Raw genomic sequence first — 19634 nt, forward strand, 5'->3', positions numbered from 1 at the left:
TCTTCCAGGTTCTTGTGACCTAGCTTAGCCACTGTTTGAAACAGGATAGTGGTCTAGATGGACCTTTGCTCTGACCCAGAATGGCAATTTTTATGTTCTAAATAGACCAAGCTTCCAACAGATTTGCTCACAAAACATTAGAAATGCTGCATCTGATATTCTTTGTTTTTCTTCAAGATAGAGAAGCTCTGCCACTTAGGTGTAAATTAGACAAGGTGCAGAGAAGGGTGATGAAAATGATAAAGGGGATGGGACGACTTCCCTATGAGGAAAGGCTGAAGTGGCTAGGGCTCTTCAGTTTGGAGAAAAGAGAGCTAAGGGGAGATATGATAGAGGTCTATAAAATAATGAGTGGAGTGGAAAGGGTAGACATGAAGCATCTGTTTACTCTTTCCAAAAATACTAGGACTAGGGGGCATGCGATGAAGCTACAAAGTAGTACATTTTAAATGAATCGAAGAAAACCTTTCTTCACTCAATGTGTAATTAAACTCTGGAATTCATTGCCAGTGAATGTGGTTAAGGCGGTTAGCTTAGCGGGGTTTAAAAAAGGTTTGGAAAGCTTCCTAAAAGAAAAATCCATAAGCCATTATTAAAATGGACTTGGGGAAAACTCATTGCTTATTTCTAGGATAAGCTGTATGAAATGTATTGTACTGTTTTGGGATCTTGTCAAGTACTTGTGACCTGAATTGGCCACTGTTGGAAACAGGATGCTGGGCTTGATGGACCTTTGTTCTGTCCCAGTATGGCAATGCTTATGTACTTATGTGCCTATGTACTTATGTACTTTAAATCTTTTTGGTGGAAGTTCTTCCAGGGGTTCTAGGGTGCTAAGCCCAGTGGAAACAACCCCTCCCTGGACACATACATGGAATTTTCTCAATATTGTGAGTGCTCAAGCACCCACAGCATCAGCTCCTATGCTGGGGTGTGTATTTCTCATTGAGGTCCTCCTCTTTTCTTTTTTTTTTTTCTACTTTTTATCCAACTTCCTTGGGTTCCCCCTTTAGGTGAGCTGTATTGTGTAGATTTTTGTAATTTCTTCAACTAGTGATATTATAGAGTAGATTGTTGCCTTATGGCAGCCATTCCCAACCCAATCCTTGGGGCACACCTAGTCCCATTGGATTTTCAAGATATCCACAATGAACATTCATGAGTTAGATTTACATGCACTGCCTCAATTGCTTGCAAATCTATTATATTGTGGATAGCCTGAAAGTCCAATGGGACTAGGTATGCCCTGAGGACTGGGTTGGGAATTGATGCCTTATAGAATCTATAGGGTCCTTTTACTAAACTGTATTAAGCAGCCAGCATGGGTTTTACTGAATGTTAGATGTTAATGTAAGCCCTTATTAATGACTAATATGGGTTAAAACAGCCAGTGCACAACAAAATGTATGCCAGCTAATTAGTGTGGCTAGATGTGGTGTCTACACATGACAGGGTGGAGCAGAAGAACTATTGTCACTAGTGTGTGCTAGCTGTCACCCCAAGAGGTGTCATAGGGGGCATCTCCACTACCAGCAGTCTTGTAGTTCAGAGGATGAGGCTGTTATGGAGGCCATTCCTTCTTTCTGCTTTGCACTGTTCCACCTCCTGCTCTAACCCCCCTCTCCAATCTGATACCTCCTGCAAGAATCTCCCACCTGATCTGACCCCCCTACAAAACTCCCCCCCCTGGCCTGAGCTGATCCTCTTGCGAGAAACCACCATCAAAAATGACTCTCCTTAATCCCATGAAACCAAGGTAAAATGGCAACCTCACTACATTCTAGGTGGCACTTATATATCAGTGGCGTAGCCACAGGTGGGTGGCGTAGCCACAGGTGGGCCGGGGCCCATCCACTTAGGGCTCAGGCCCACCCAACAGCAGCACATATTTTGTGCTAGCTAGTGGGATCCCAAGCTTTGCCAGCTGAAGTCCTCCCCCTGATGGTGCAGAAAACACTGCTTTTTACTTCAGCAGTCTAAGCTTCCTAAGCTGCTGATACTGGCCTCATCGCATTGGGGGAGGAGGGGGAGAACACTTGGTGCCCACCCACTTCTTGACTAGGCCCACCCGAAATCTGCTGTCTGGCTACGCCCCTGTATAGGCTTGTAAAATGAGACAGCTATTTGTTTTTATTTATTTAAAATTTTTATATTTCTCCTACAACTAAGCGGATTACAAGAGCACATACTTTAAAGAATTAAAATTCAAATCGATACAAACAAAAAATATAACAGATTGACCTCATACCAACACATACAACTGCGGTATCAGCAAATGAAATAAAATAAAAATTATTTTGCAACAATGTACAAAATTTAACACATTAGCTCTATGCCTGCACACACAGATGTGTCTTCAGTAATTTACGGAAAGATGTCATACTACTATACAACCTAATAACCCCAGGTAGTGCATTCCAAAACTGCAGACCAGCAAGTGAGAATACTGAACAAGTTCAAACATATTTTACAGAATGCAAATTTCCAGTTACTAGCAGCATTGCATGATTTGACCTCAAGGCCCTTAATGGCCTACACAATGATGGATTCTTTCTAATACCATAGACTATAAACTAATTCATTGATGAATTAAGCATGCAATTTTGTATAAAACTCTAAATTGAATAGGTAACCAATGCAAAGAATGGAACACAGGTGTTACATGTTGAAAACGAGTCATAGCACTCAACAGCCAAGCCATAGATTTTGCAATACCCATATAACCAGCATTGTAATAATCAATTTTAGAGAACACCATACTTTGTACAATAGACTTAAAACTGTACTCTGATAACATAGGTTTCAAACTATTCAAAAGGTGAAGATGGGAAAAAAAAAGCAATTCTAACAACTGACAACACTTGGTCTTGCATAGATAATTGGGAGTTTAAGATCACGCCAAGTACCCTCATCTTATCTTCTTATCTCCCACACAAACAGACTTACATTGCATCAAAGATTCATCATTCCTAAAGTATATCAATTCAGTTGTTTTCAAATTGAACACAAGTCGGTAAGGATTCATCCATTTCTGAATTTCAATCAAACATTTATTCAACTCTTGACATAACCCTAACAAACCTCCTTGTACTGGGACGTGGTGCCACCATTATGAACTGATACTTCAACATGGCATGACCATGGCAACATTTTCACATTTATGTATTTAATTATTTATTTGTTGTGACATTTATATCCTACGTTACCCCAAAACGTTTGAGTTCAATATGGCTTACAATAAACAGTATAGGATACATAACAAAGAATAATGCATAAGCAAGTAATTTATTGTAAGAATCCAATTTTATAATACAGTTTCATAAACATAATAGGATAGCTATGGATGTTTAACATTTAGAAAATCTATTATGAATGAGAAATTGTACATGAAGCAAAGAGAAAGGTTAATGGTAAATAGAGTAATAACCAATATTAATTGTTCGAGATATGGTTGTTCTTTGTGAGGGTTTGTTTGAATAGGAACAATTTGAGGATTTTGCGGAATCTAGTATATTCCTGTATATTTCTTATTTTGGGTGGTCAGGAGTTCCAGCATTTGGTTCTTAGGTAAGTGAAGTCTGCAGAGTGGACAGTTTTGTAAATCACGTTTTTGCAATTTTGGAGATGTGGTCTGAGATAGTTTCTTGCCTCATATTTAACGTTTTTTTTTAGGTAAGTTTATTAATGGAACCATGTAGTCTGGAACTGTGCCATTCAGGATCCACAAGGTAAAGGTACATAATTTGACGGTGATTCTTGCTTTGATGGGAAGCCAGTGTAATTTGGTTTTGTATACGAACCCGACAGCAGTGTTTTGAGCTGTTTGGAGTTTTTTGAACAGGTACTCCTTACAGCCAGCATATATGACATTACAGTAATCGAATTGGGATAATGTTAATGATTGTACCAATAGTCTAAATGTTTCCGATGAGAAATAGGGTCTGATCCTTTTTAGTTTCCAAAGAGACCTGACAGATTTTGTGATTACTGAGGAAACTTGAGTATCAAATGCTAAATGCTTGTCTATAACTATACCTAGAATTTTCAGATTATTGTCAATAGGGAATGAAGTGTTGTCAATTGTGAAACTGCTGGGTCCATGCCATTCATTTTTCAATGTGTATCTTTGTAAATTTTGATCCAATGACACATGCACTCCTGTAGACATTTTAGAAAAGGCTCCTGCCCAATTAAACCCCTTTGAAAATTGTCACCGATATTTTACACTTTCAAATAAGCCTTCAAAATCACCAATGTATCCATCTCTGAAGTGAAAGTCATCAATAAAGTTGCATGAGAGGAACTAAGGATGTAAAAAAATGGAAGCGGTGCAAAGAAAAGCTACGAGAATGGTATGGGATTTGCATTACAAGACCTATGAGGAGAGACTTGCGGACCTGAATATGTATACCCTGGAGGAAAGGAGAAACAGGGGTGATATGATACAGACGTTCAAATATTTGAAAGGTATTAATCTGCAAACGAACCTTTTCCAGAGATGGGAGGGCGGTAGAACAAGAGGACATGATATGAGAATGAAGGGGGGCAGACTCAAGAAAAAGGTCAGGAAGTATTTTTTCACGGAGAGAGTGGTAGATACTTGGAATGCCCTCCCGCGGGAGGTGGTGGAGATGAAAATGGTAGCAGAATTCAAGCATGCGTGGGATAAACATAAAGGAATCCTGTGCAGAAGGAATGGATCCTCAGAAGCTTAGCCGAGATTGGGAGGCGGGGCTGGTGTTTGGGTGGTGGGGCTAGTTCTGGGCAAGACTTCTACGGTCTGTGTCCTGAAAATGGCAGATACAAATCAAGGTAAGGTATACACAAGAAGTAGCACATATGAGTTTATCTTGTTGGGCAGACTAGATGGACCGTGCAGGTCTTTTTCTGCCGTCATCTACTATGTATATGTGAGAATTCCCCAGGAAGCTGCGTTAAATCAAAGCCCTCACTAGAGAATACATTTCCAACTGCCTCTCCTATGGATCCCACCAAACGTTTTGAAAGGTAGAAACTCTTGCAAATAACGGTAGAGTCAGAATTCTCTAGACACAAGACCTCTTTAAATGTGTAAAACCTGATTTTATATATTAAAAAAAAGGTCTTACATATGCATAAAACAGGATTTTACATTTAAAATGTTTCAGACCCCCTACATGTTGAGGAAAATTTGCAAATAATTGTAACCAGGTAACTAAGCAGTTACCCAGGAAAAATCAGAAACTAAATGTTGTCTAATGTAGGTACAAGCATCTACATGTCTTACTTTCAACCGTATACTGTTGTATGTGCCTTATTTTCCTATCGTATACTATTTCTTTTTGGCCCAGCAATCTCTTTTACGTCCGTTATTCCAATCCTGATCCATGAGCCTCTGATGAATCTTCTGCAATATTCTTGACTGGGGAGGATGTCCTGTTGCCAGATGTTTGATATATAATGCTTGGCTAATGCCAATAAATGAGCTCATTTGTGGTGCTATACTACAAAGGTCTTAATGAGTAAACGAGACAATAAAACTGCAAGTGAAAGGAGTAAAGATAACCGAGAAATAACATAACATGTGCCAGAAAGAGATTGGGAGCTGCATTTTGTAAATGGATATGAAACTGTGGGATATCCTGCTTGTCTCATCTGGATATTGTCTCCATTGCACTGAATAAAAATTAGCTATTTTTTGTACTAAGAGCAGCAGTGAGCCAAATGTTGACTTTTTTCTCCCTGTTTCTTTTTTGTTTATTACACTATGAGAACTTTTGGACTCATTACAGCATTAAAGGCAGATGTGTTTCCTGGAATGTCTTCAGCTGATTAACTTGGGGTGCAATAACATTTATTGCAAGTCTCTGGCGTGAATAGGTTTCTTTCCCTGGGCTCACAATCTAGTGCCAGTTACTGAGGTGTAGCAAATCAGCCCAAATGAAAAGAGGAGAATGCTAGCTTCATTCAGAAGTGCCTTTGGCTTGGACTAGGGGCACCTTAACATGCAGAGCTGTGCACCGACAGGAGAGAGATAGTAGGATGGGAAAAGAAGGAGGTGGGGTTAACAGGGAGAGATAAAGAAGAGTTAGTTTGGTTTCAATATACTAATAACCAAGGGGCAGGGATGGATGCAGGAGTTGCAGGACAGAGAAGCTGATTGGAGCTTGGGCTATAAGCAAGTTCCAATCAGCAAGTTCACAAGTTGGGGTTATCTGAAGGATCCTAGGAGGGAAGAATTTTTTTTATTATTTATTTATTGCATTTATACCCAACATTTTCCCACCTAGTGGTAGGTTCCATGTGGTTTACAGTTAGTGTTATAGAGACCGGTTACATATTAGGGTTTATATGAAGTAGACAGAGAGGTTCAATCAGGGTAGCCCAGTGACATCCGTTCAGGTTCGGTGATATAGCGTGTGGTCTTTATGCTGTTGTGTTAGGTGGTGTCTCTGGGAAGAAATGTTTTGTATAGGTGAGCTTTCAAGTGTTTTCTGAATTGTAGATAGCTGGTTAGGAATGTTATGTCTTTTGGTATGGAGACCAGATTTTGGTGGAAGTGTAAGAGAAACCCATAGTGTGTATGTTTTTGTATTTCAGTCCTTGACATTTGGGGAAGTGGAGGGTTAGGTAGGATCTCACGTTATTGTTTGCATTGTGTGGTGGTAGAGTAATTAGGTCCAACATGTATGCCTGGGAGAGGCCGAAGATTATTCTGAAGACCAGTGTGCAGATCTTGAAGGATATACACGCTTTAATAGGTAGTCAGTGTAGGTTTTGGAGTAGAGGTCTTTCAAAATGGTTTTTCCCAAAGATAATCTTGCATCTGTATTTAATGCAGTTTGCAGTCTCTTTAAAGTTTGTTCCTTGCATCCTGCGTAGATTCCGTTGCAATAATCTGCATGGGCAAGGACAATGGATTGGACTAGGGAATGAAAGAATTCCCATGGGAAATACTTTTTTATTCATTTGAGCTTCCACATTGTCTGAAACATTTTCTTTGTGGTGTTAGCCATCTATTTATCAAAGGATAATTTGTGATCAATGGTGATTCCTAGTATCTTTAAGTCGCCTACTATTGGAAGGTTTGCACTCATAGCATTGATAGATGTAAAGCGATCATTGTTGTATGGTGATGTAAGTATCAAGTGGAGTCTGGAAAGGTTAGGGTGGTGAAGGCAGAGTGGTGGGGAGATAATTGTCGCAGCTGTGGGGTCAGTGTTCAATGGTAGTTGCAGAATTGAGGGGGTAACTGGGAGGGATGAAATGGGGATGGGAGAGTTAAGGAAATGGTTCATGCGCAACACTTCTGTGGACCGAGGGTTGTGGTGAACCAAAGGCAGGGTCTTATGTTACCGTAGATCCTAACATAGAGGGTGAATATCATTAGTCAAATGTTCATTATTAGTTCGTTACTGACCAAGCACCTGTCTTGAGTTCTAAGAGTTGATAAGTATTTGTTTGTGAAGAATAAAACTGAAATTGTAACAAATCAGCTAACACATTAATTGTCAACAACCAGTTGCAGCTTTTATTTATTAATTATAATGGTTGATATAATTAATAAATAAATAAAAGCTGCAACTGGTTGTTGACAATTAATGTGTTAGCTGGTTTATTGATAATGCATGAAGCTGGAAGGTACAAATGTGCGAATGATGCCTGTTGTTAAGATAAGTGTGTAGTAGGGATATGCATGGCAAAAAAACAAAAACAGAAACAAAAAAAAATTGTCAGTTAATTTTCAGAACTGTCCTCAACGTTTTAGGTGCTTTTTTTTTTAACCTCATTTCATAACTATGTACAGCTTTGGAATAAAAGAGAGAAGTGAAGAGGCTAAGATTATCATGAATAGTCTTGGGTGGATAATGTACACAAAGAATTCTTAAGAGTTTACCTATTGGTTGCAGAAGTTCCAGTAAAGTTATTTTGCACTAAATAAAACTCCCAGAGTACAGAATGGTTTTTGGTATGAGACAAGGACGCTTGCTCCCAGACTGTGAAGGGTGTACCACTAGTAAGTCTCTCTTAAGCTCCCAATACCCAGGACCTCTATTCCAGACCATTGACCTACTCCCAAGCTCGACTGCAGATGAATTGGGACTTGAGTGCGGTGTGTGTGTGGTCCCCTGTGACACTGCAACTGGAGAGAAAGAGAGTAGATTATCCCTGTGACCCGGGTTGGGGTTGTGGACCTGAGCTAGTAGCGTCGAGACCCAGTTTACATATAGATGCATGAGATGTACAGTCTGTAGTATACAACCAATTGTTTCTCCCTATTATCTTTCTTTAATGAAAAATTGTAATGTCTGTTTCTTTCTTTTTGTTCTCTATTGAATTACTGTTATAAGCTGTTCAAAATTTAATAGCAATGGGCAGGATATCAAATGTTTAATAAACCCGGAAATGTTGCAGTATTATATATGAGAGGGCCAACCAACGAAGTGAAGGAATCAAGAACTCTACAAACATAGAAGAGGACCGAGGGAGTAGTGTGGCCAACAGAACACGTCCAAAAACTCAAGAGAGAGACGAAGATGGTCAAATGCAGTGCACGGCAAACCGTAGAGATCAAATTGACTTGGGAAAAACTAGGATCACACCTTAAAAAGAATATCACCTATGATGGGTGTTATATGAAGCACAATGTTCCTTGGTTTGTTGTGCATTGGCACGCTATCTGACACATTTGTGTTTCAGTTGTACAATAAGACTCCCGATGCAGGCACTCTTAGCCAAAACACGGTTCCGAGTCAAGATAAACACTGTGTTTGACCATCGTCATCTCCCTCATGCTTTTGGAAGTGTTCTGTTGGCTACTCTACTCCCTTGGTCTGCAGTATGATATATTCCATTGTTTCAGCTATAGACTTGAGAAGGGCGATTCTATAACTAGTCCAAGTGATAGCATTTCTTCAGGAGGATTCTTCCATCCGTCTGTCTATCTATACATACAGATTTATATACTCATTATGTGTTCAGAAGATGAGCACTTACATATATAACTGCTAATATGCCACCTATGTGCTCTTTTGCAAATACCTGCTTAACTTATATAGCACATATTTGGAAGGGGGTACACAGGGGCAGATCATGGGTGAGACATGGGGGGAGGACTCTCGTTTACAAATATAATTTATGTTTGCCCCATCACAGTTAGGTGCACAGGAGCCAACTTTTATAAATGATTGGGGATGCTAAACCCAATGGAAATTACCCCTCTCTAAACATAAAGGGCCTGATAGCCCACAGGAGGCAGCCCACATAAGTGCTGCGATCTTTGCTGACCCCGTAAATTCAATGCCGGGTCATGTCTGCTGTCCAGCATTGAATATCTGGGTTTTTTTTTGGCCAGTTCAAGCTTAACTGGCTAAGACTAAATTTCACAGGCATCCCAGAAAAGGGAGTGTGGAAATAGGAGGGTTATGGGCATTTCAGGGTGAAGCTGGGGCATGGATTCAAGTTATGTGAACAATTATAGCATAAGACAAGGGGTTCCGTGTGTAAATTTAAGTGGGGACATTTGCACCGTATTTTCATTGGTACAGATGGATGTGTCTAAATTTACATGTGACCCCTGAGCATAGGCGCCCCATATAAGAGGCTTGGGGAGGCTAAGCCTCCCCAGCCCAATCGTCGACTTCCGGGTGTGACGCGGCCCACCCTCCCACCCCCCTCGCATGTGTGTTTTATTTTACTTCACTTCCGTGGCAGCAATGTCATTGACGTCGCTGCCACGGAGCGTATGGAGGTAAGCTCCGCCTCCTTTAGCATCCCCACAACAGTTGGGCTACGATCGTCTATGCCCCTGAGTTTAAGCGCTATTCTATAAACTGCACCTAACTTTAGGCACAGCTTATAGAATAGCGCATAAGAGGGTTTTTTTCCAAAATGATTTTTTAGACACGATTTATAGAATTCATCCCTATGTGCTAAGCGTAAATGTTCAGCGGAGATAACCATCTATCTCCCACTGAATATTAACGGTTAGCCGGCTAAATGCTATTTAACCGGCCAGAAATCATTCCTGGCCGGTTAAATAGTGCTGAATATCAGCCAGAATTTGCTCAATATTGAGGGTGCTCACAGATCTGGCTCCTGAGGTGCATGCACATACACCAGCTTTACGTCTGTCATAAGCACGTAAATTGTAGGCATGTTTGTATGCTAGATGCTTGGTTTCTTCATAGAATTGGCTTCTATTGTGCACCTTCCAGGTGTCTAAGGGAAGCATCAAATTATACAATCACCTCCTTAAGGTTTTCTCCATCCAAAATAAATCTGGCCTTTGGAAGGCAAATATCAGGCTATATTAAGGAGATATTCAACAATTACAACAAAATAATTTGTCATGGCCCCAAAAAATATACTCAGAGGATGGAGATGGAGCTTCCATAGTTGCTCTATTAATACTTTTCACCCCATTCAGAAATGCCCACAATCACCCATTCACCCAACTCCAATGTGTCTGTTACAGAGAAATCTTTAAATGATTTTGTAAAGTGGCTGAACACCCTGGATGTTAATATAGAGTTTACGAAATCCGCTAGTACATCAGCAATTGAATTTCTGGACACATGGGTTTTTAAAGAGGGAACAAGTCTATCTACGACCTTATATCGTAAACCCATTACTAGTAATACACTATTGCAATTTGGAAGCTACCACCCATATCAGTTGAAATATAGTCTGCCCATTAGTCAGTTCTTGAAGGTAAGATGAGTGTGCTCCACTGTTCACGAATTTAAAATGCACTCCAAGGATTTACAGGATAGGTTCCTTCAAAGGGGTTATCCGAAATCATCTGTTAAAAAAGCGTATATGAGAGCCAGATTCGCCCAAATATCACTGCTATTAGAGGATAGGAATGCAGAAAATACAGAACGTTTAACATGTGTACTCCCGTTTACCGGGATGGCCCGGAGGGTGGTTCAGGCGATGAGATCACACTGGCATGTAGTCCAGCTATACCCCTGTTTCCAGGAATTCCCTCTCATATCTTACACCAGAGGTAAAACGTTAGGTGATTGGTTAACATCCAATAAATTTTGTGAACCGAGGGATATAGCCAAAGACAGAGCCACGGAGGGAGAACATAGGGTATATGGGAGATGCCAACGGTGTAGATTGGCTATAATGGGGACAGAATGGCAAGCCCCTAATGGTCGTAAGATCAGGATTCATGATAAAATTGATTGTGATACAAATAATGTCATATATGCCATTCAATGTCCCTGTAGTTTAATATATGTGGGGAGAAGTTCTCGCCCCATACTTACAGAGCATAAATCACACATCACTACAGGTAATACTCAAGCTCCGTTGGTGGAACACTGGATAGATAAGCAGCATCGGGTGGAAGATATTAGGTGGAGGATCCTGGAACATATGCGGATAGGAAGAGAAGGGGGAACAATAAATAAACTGTTAAATTTCCGTGAACAGTGGTATATTTTTTCATTGTAATCAGTGATGCCTACTGGATTAAATGCGGAATTGGAGTGGGCGTCGCTCATGTAAAGGTGGCTAGCTCTAGCCTATAGGACCCCGGGAGGAAGGCGGGTGATGTCATATACTAGTTATTATTAAAGGGAGACATTAGACGCCGTCGCCATCTTTGCGGGGATACATCCCTTTAATTATAAAGCAGAGCTAACACTAAGACGGCAAGGGGTAAGATTGATAAAATACATGGAGGGTCTTTAGGAGTTAGGATATCACATAACTCTTAGGGCGTACCGTATTAGTGCTGACATTGTTTATATGTATATTTTTTGTAGGGGTCAGTCCTTGAGACAGCCCTGGACTAGGGCAAAACATGCATGTCGGGTGATAACATCAATCCCCTAACCTGATACAACTCATAAAAGAGTTACTTACATGGGTGCACCTATCCTCCTTCCCATGCTGCACCCATGTAAGTAACATAGTAGATGACGGCAGAAAAAGACCTGTACGGTCCATCCAGTCTGCCCAACAAGATAAACTCATATGTGCTACTTTATGTGTGCACCTGAATTTGATTTGTATCTGTCATTTTCAGGGCACAGACCGTAGAATGTGAACACCCTTCTTTCATTTACACACTATAAAGGATATTCTATAAATGGTGTCACGATTTTGGAACCAGAAAAAAAAGTTCAGCACAGGAGCACTATTCTATAAATAGCGCTCCAGGTTGAGCGCTATTTATAGAATAGCGCTTAGAGGTCATTTCTACACCAAAAGTTGAGTACTGGTATTTATGCCGGCTAAAACCTGCTGTACATGCTAGTGCCCAACGCTGAGCATTTTGGTGCAGAAATGGGGCTATTTTATAACAAGAGGCCAAGCTAGAGGTCAATATAGAAAATACCGAATGTATTATCCAAGATAAACCAAATGCACATAGATTGAATCAGACTTGACTCAACATGGAACCTGTGTTTCGGCAACTCAATGCTTGTATCAGGAGATTGTTATTATTTTATTATTTTTTTTTTTGCATAGCCTGAGCACATCAGTATTGGATGCTTTGGGTGACTTGTTGGAGCTCCATATGTGGACTCGTGTATTACTACTACTACTTATCATTTCTATAGCGCTACAAGGCATACGCAGCGCTGTACACCATACATAAAAAGAAAGTCCCTGCTCAAAGAGCTTACAATCTAGATAAGACAGGTAAACAGACAGAACAATAAGGGTAAGGGAATAAAGAGGTGAGGATAAAAGGACAGGGCAAGTGAGTAGTGGTTAGGAGTCAAAAGCAGTGGTAAAGAGGTCAAAGTAGAAAGTACTGAATTTATTGTTCAAGATAAACCAAACATACACAGATTGAATCAGACTCGACTCGACATGCAACTGATATGGGACTTTACTGTCTTCGGGGGGGGGGGGGGGCAGGACAGGTATCAGGATGGGGGATGGGAGCAGCTAAGGCGGTTAGCTTAGCAGAGTTTAAAAAAGGTTTGGACGGCTTCCTGAAGGAAAAGTCCATAGACCGTTATTAAATGAACTTGGGGAAAATCCACTATTTCTGGGATAAGCAGTATAAAATGTTTTGTACATTTTTGGGATCTTGCCAGGTATCTTTGACCTGGATTGGCCACTGTTGGAAACAGGATGCTGGGCTTGATGGACCTTTGGTCTTTCCCAGTATGGCAATACTTATGTACTTATGAATCCCTTAGGCTACTATCTGGGAGTTAACTGGGCACCAGTCAATATTCAAACTGGTGCCCAGTTAGCTCCATAGGTAAAGTTTGGACAGCCTTTTCCCAACTGAAATACAATAGATATTTGCAGCTTCTTTATGTATGTTATTTTTAAAAAGCACATCCAGCATTTAAAGAAACCACTCGCTGTACCAGGCTATGATAGTGACCCACTAAATCTTTGTATTAATTGCAGACTGGGTGCCCAGAAGGAGGATATGGGTCTGATTCATCAAGATTTCTTCTCTTAGACCCAAAGGAGTACATTCTTGGTGAGGTGCTTAATTGCAGAGCTTTGTGTGTCCTTGAAAGTCTGTCCAGAGCAGGGTGATTTTCAAAGAAGATTCCTGAGAACAAGTTGAAAATTCAATTGTTATGCAGGTAACTATGCACCTATATATGCATAAAAGTAATCCTAGTATTGCAGTGATACAAGATTCCTCTATTAAATTTTGATTGTTTATCCTACTGTCTGTCGAGCATTCTTCCATTTCCCACTTCTTGGGTGTGTTGTTAGGTGCAAAGACCTGCACTCAAAGACACGTACATCAAGCACAGAAAAAAACTGTAGGTTTTTTAGACAACAGTTGGAAATGGTTAGGTTTAGGTTTACAGGATACAACAACCAAAGATCCACACAATATGAAATAGGCTAACAGCACACCAAAGTAAAGCACTTAAAAAATGCTTATACTCCAATACTCACGATAAATATTAGCAATACTTTTAATATTTTTCGTTAAGAGAGTACCCTCAGAAAAAACCACCAATTTTAAGGCAACATGATTGATTTCGCCCGGTGGTATAGCACATCTTTCATAGGGCTAACTCTCTTGAAAAAAACGTCTGAAAGATAAGTTCACGTTTTTTTCATTTTTTCATTTTGAGCACTACATTATTTGTTAGCACTGTTGAATGGAGGCAATAGCACTTATATTCGTAACTGAGAGTTAGCCCTATGAAAGATGTGCTATACCACCGGGCGAAATCAATCATGTTGCCTTTAAATTGGTGGTTTTTTGCTGAGGGTACTCTCTTAAAATATATATATTAAAAGTATTGCTAATATATATATTTTTTTTTGTTACATTTATACCCCGTGGTTTCCCACTCATGGCAGGCTCAATGCAGCTTACATGGGGCAATGGAGGGTTAAGTGACTTGCCCAGAGTCACAAGGAGCTGCCTGTGCCTGAAATGGGAATCAAACTCAGTTCCTCAGGACCAAAGTCCACCACCCTAACCACTAGGCCACGCCTCCTTATTGGAGTATAAGCATTTTTTAAGTGCTTTACTTTGGTGTGCTGTTAGCCTATTTCCTATTGCGTGGATCTTTGGTTGTTGTATCCAGTATATATTTTTACCAAGGACAAGGGTTTTTTTTCTTGTACTATTCTAGGTTTAGGTTTAGCCACTTACACCCGAATTCTATAAATGGTGCTAAAAACTGCATGCAGAAATTTGGTTGCACACATAACTTAATTGAATAATGAGTCAATTAGCGCTTATAATGGAGCCCTAGCAATCAATCGGCGCTAATTGGCATCAATTAAAAATTTACACATCCATTTTTAGGTGTCAGGAATTGCGCGTAAATTTTATGCTAGGACCAAAAAAGAGGACACGGCCATGGGAAGGTCATGGGCTGGTTAGGGGCGTCCCTCCGATTTATGCGCACTGTTATAGAGTACGGGTGATCCCTGCCTAATTTAGTTGTGAGGATTTACGCCAGAATTTAGTTGGTGTAAATTCTCGCGTCTAAAGTTTGGCACGGTTCCTGGCACAAAGCTGTTCTATGAACGGCACTAAAATACAAATCAACCTACGCATCCAGTTTTTCCTGCATCAGCATCCAACTGTGGAACGCACTACCAAAAACCGTGAAAACCACGTACGGCCACCTCCAATTCAGGAAAAAACTAAAAACCCAACTGTTTCAAAAGGCTTACCCCACCAACCCAGCTTAAATACCTGAACTCCGCGACACTATAACACCACAGTCCGTACTGATCACCAAACAATCTCATCTGTTCTTGCTATCCTCTTTATGGTCCCAACACGTGTGCCTTCATGTGGTCCCTACCCTACTTAACCATTATTTGTATTTGTTTTACTCCGGAGTCTATCAACACCTCTCTGGTACCATGTAAGCCATATTGAGCCTGCAAATAGGTGGGAAAATGTGTGGTACAAATGTAAAAAATAAAATAAATAATAAAAATAACATTGAGCACTGTTTATAGAAAAGCACTTAGTGCTTTTTTACTTTGGCGCCACTTTTTCGGCGATTTTGACTCATAATTATTTTTAATTTGATGGTTATCAATAGAAATCAAACAAAATAAAACATGGAAAAGAAAATAAGATGATACCTTTTTTATTGGACATAACTTAATACATTTCTTGATTAGCTTTTGAAGGAGTAGCTTTCGAAGGAGTAGCTATGGGCATGGCCTGCTGTTCCTAGTATTGCTAATTTGTACATTGCTGACTTTGAGAAAAGATTTCTTTTTTCCATTTTTTTTGTTTCAATCTATTAAAAATTGGGTAAGTTTTAAAGATTTTATATATATATATATATATTTTTTTTTTAATTTGGACTTCCACTGAACAACATCTTAAATCATTTCTGGAGTGGATTAATTCCTTGAATACTCATTTACAGTTTACCATCACTTATCCTTACAAAGAAGTCTCATTTTTGGACACTTTAGTACACAAGGTTAATGGTGGGTTACAGACTACAGTTTACAGGAAACTGATGGAAAGGAACAACTATTTAACTTATGGAAGTTGTCATCCACGCCAATTGAAGACAGCAGTTCCTATTGGCCAGTTCTTATACATTTAAGAATATCTAGCACTCTGGAGGATTTTAATCAGCAAGCTCAAATATTGGGCTAACAATTTTTGGACAGAGGTTATCCTCCTCGAGTTATCCGTCAAGCTTTTTGACGTGCCTGCTATGCTAATCCTGACTTGTTAACTTACGCTTGTTGTGATCCTGTAGATAAACAGATTTATGTATTATTTAATTCTGATAAAGCTCCAGAAATTGCTCACAGCATTTATAACCACTGGCATATTCTCCAACTGCATGAAGTATTTCAAAATGGACCCTGCATAGCTTACTCTCGGGGTAAGAATTTATCTAACCCGAAGTTAATGCAGGTAATTTGGGACACAGTTGATGTGGTAACTGTAGAGCATGTCCTATGTCATTGCAATGCACAGTATGGCAACATCCTCAAACGTTAAACTGCGTGCTAATACTAACTGCTCTTCTGCTTTCATAATATATGTGATATGTCCTTGCTTGAAATTTTATCCAGCTTATTTTCGAAAGAGATCGATGGCCATCTTACGACACAAATCGGGAGATGGCCGGCCATCTCCTGAACCCAGCCAAATTGGTATAATCGAAAGCCGATTTTGGCCGGCGCCAACTGTGTTCTGTTGCGGAGCCGGCCAAACTTCAAGGGGGCGTTTTAGCAGGGTTGCGAAGGCGGGACGGGGCGTAATTATGAGATGGCCGGCTTCGCCCGATAATGGAAAAAAGATGGCTGACTCTGACGAGCATTTTGCCGGCTTCACTTGGTCCATTTATTTTTAGGACCAAATCTCAAAAAAGTGCCCCAATTGATCAGATGACCACCGGAGGGAATCAGGGATCACCTCCCCTTACTCCCCCAGTGTTCACCAACCCCCACCCCCCACTCCCACCCCCACCCAAAAAAAAATAAAAAATAAAAAAATTTTGCCAGCCTGTATGCCAGCCTCAAATGTCATACCCAGCTCCCTGACAGCAGTATGCAGGTCCCTGGAGCAGTATTTAGTGGGTGCACTGCACTTCAGGCAGGTGGACCCAGGCCCATCCCCCCCTACCTGTTACACTTGTGGTGGTAAATGTTGAGTCCACCAAAACCCCCCAAAACCCACTGTACCCACATGTAGGTGCCACCCTTCACCCCTTAGGGCTATGGTAGTGGTGTAGAGTTGTGGGGAGTGGGTTTTGGGAGGATTGGGGGGCTCAGCACCCAACGTAAGAGCGGTATGCACCTGGGAGCAATTTTTTAAGTCCACTGCAGTGCCCCTAGGGTGCCCGGTTGGTGTCCTGGCATGTCAGGAGGGCCAGTGCACTACAAATGCTGGCTCCTCCCATGACCAAAAGGCTTGCATTTGGCCGGGTTTGAGATGGCCGGGCCCGGTTTCCATGATGGCCGAAAACCGAAGCCGGCCATCTCTAAACCCGGCAATCCCTAAACCCGGCAATCTCAACATTAGACCTAAATGTTGAGATTTAGCCGGCGCCAACCATATTATCGAAAGAAAAGATGGCCGGTCATCTTTTTCGATAATACGGTTGGCGCCGCCCCTTTACGGCGCCGGCCATATAGATGGCCAGCCATATATTTGGCCGGCGCCATTTGATTATGCCCCTCCACGTCGAACATACTACCAGGACCATCAGACAGCATCTCAATGAACATGGTAGTAGACGTGAGAGACCCTTTCACTAAGCCACGTAAGCATCTTCGCACGCCCAACACATACCAAAATGGAGTTACTGCCTGGGTACCGCGTGGCCCTTGCAGTAATTTCAATTTTGGCGCGTGTCCGATATGCGCACCCGAAAAATCGGACGTTCATATCGGACATGTGCCAAGTGATACTTGACGTGCGTAGGTCATTACCGCACAGTTACCTTGTGAGATTTTACCGCTAGGTCAATGGCTGATGGTAAGGTCTGGGACCCAATATGGGCGCGCGCCAATTTTGATTTTGCTGCTTGTCCATTTTCGGCAAAATTTTAAAAAGGCCTTTTTTAAAGGATCCCTGAAAAATAGACCTGTGTGCCCAAAACCCATGCCTACACTACCACTGTAGGCATTTTAACGTTTTTAGTGTGCGCTAAAAATTAGCACGTGCTAATGCTAGAGACACCCATATATTCCTATGGGTGTCTCTAGCATTAGTACACACTAAAACTTCACACCTTAGTAAATAGGGCCCTTAGAGGTCCTTTCACGAAGCTGGGGGGAAAGGGGGCCTGCGCTAGCGTTGGCGCGAACACATGTTGAGGCCCCTTTTTACCCCAACGGGAAAAAAAGGCAGGGTTCTTTTTAAAAGAAATGGACATGTGGCAAGTGAAGCACTTACCGCGGGCCCACTTTGGGTGGGAGATTTCTTCAGAGTTCCAAGGGGACCAGATGGCTTTTTTTTGTCTTTCAGAGAACAATACTGGATATATGAGTTAAATTCTGTTATTCCGGCTGGACTGAATGAATTCATTGACTGGAATGCCACCGTTTAATGTTGCTTTACAAAGTTGTTGGACATTGTTGACATTATTACTTTGACGGAAGTTTGTATATTTCTAGGTTCACTGTTGACACGCATTGATGATTTGGCTGCAGTTGGGGAGAAGAAACCCGATGTTCGGTCCTGGAATTTTCATTCTTCAAGCACCCCACGTTCCAGAAGAAGGAGTTTCTGAAACAGGGATCTCTGCTGGATGTTATTGTACAGCGGAAATTCAGATAAGTGGCTTTCGCTATACAATTGATGCTGCTAACTGATTTGTGCTAACACACCTATTCTCTGCCCCCCCCACACACACACACAAACAAGCCCCCTCCAAGAAAAATTGAAAAATATTTTTTACTGAGTGGTTTGCGCACATTCATTGGGATTTTATGCCTCGGCATGTCCCGTGGTAAACTCTTTTAAGCTGTGGTAAGCGCTCGCTAACGCTTCCTGCATCTTAGTAAAAGCACCCCTTAGTCTTCGAAAGTTTACTCCAGATTAGTAAAAAAAAAAAAAAGCCCTTAGGAAATCAGCTTCTATCTGCAGTATATAATCAGTAATCTGAGGCCAGGAGCAAGGCTGAGGATCCCTGCTGGAGCGAAAAGACTTCTGAGGCTGAGGCAGGTGCACTGGATAATTTGACTTGCTGAAAGATCTCGTATCTTTTAAATGAAAGGTCTAGCTTAGAACAGCAACTTCTGTGTGCATTTAAAGATGCTTTGTGGTGAGAAAAAACAATCTAAAATTTATCTAATGGCATGCTGCAACCATGAACTGTGACATTCAGAGGGTTTCATAATACGTGAAAGGAACATTGTCTTTATAAGGTGGATTCTATTTCCCATCATTGCACTGATATCGCTTGCAATATTCATTTGTGGTTATTTAGCAGAGCTCTATAAAAACTCATCTATATGTCTGGAAAGCTACTTAAAATATTAAGACAAAAGAAAGAAGCGAAGCAAATGCTCCACAGAGAAAACAAGCAAACTGAATAAACAGAGGAATACAAACTGCTTAAATAGCTTAATTTAATTAAATAGTGGTAAAAATCACAATCAAAAACAAACTGTAAAGAATAATAAGCATGGTTATATCTTATCACGGTTCTACCATGACTCCGAGTCTGAGAGAGCTTCCGTCTCGCAGTAGG

This window comes from Microcaecilia unicolor, chromosome 1 (genome assembly GCF_901765095.1).
Source record: "Microcaecilia unicolor chromosome 1, aMicUni1.1, whole genome shotgun sequence".
In the NCBI taxonomy this organism is placed as follows: domain Eukaryota; kingdom Metazoa; phylum Chordata; class Amphibia; order Gymnophiona; family Siphonopidae; genus Microcaecilia; species Microcaecilia unicolor.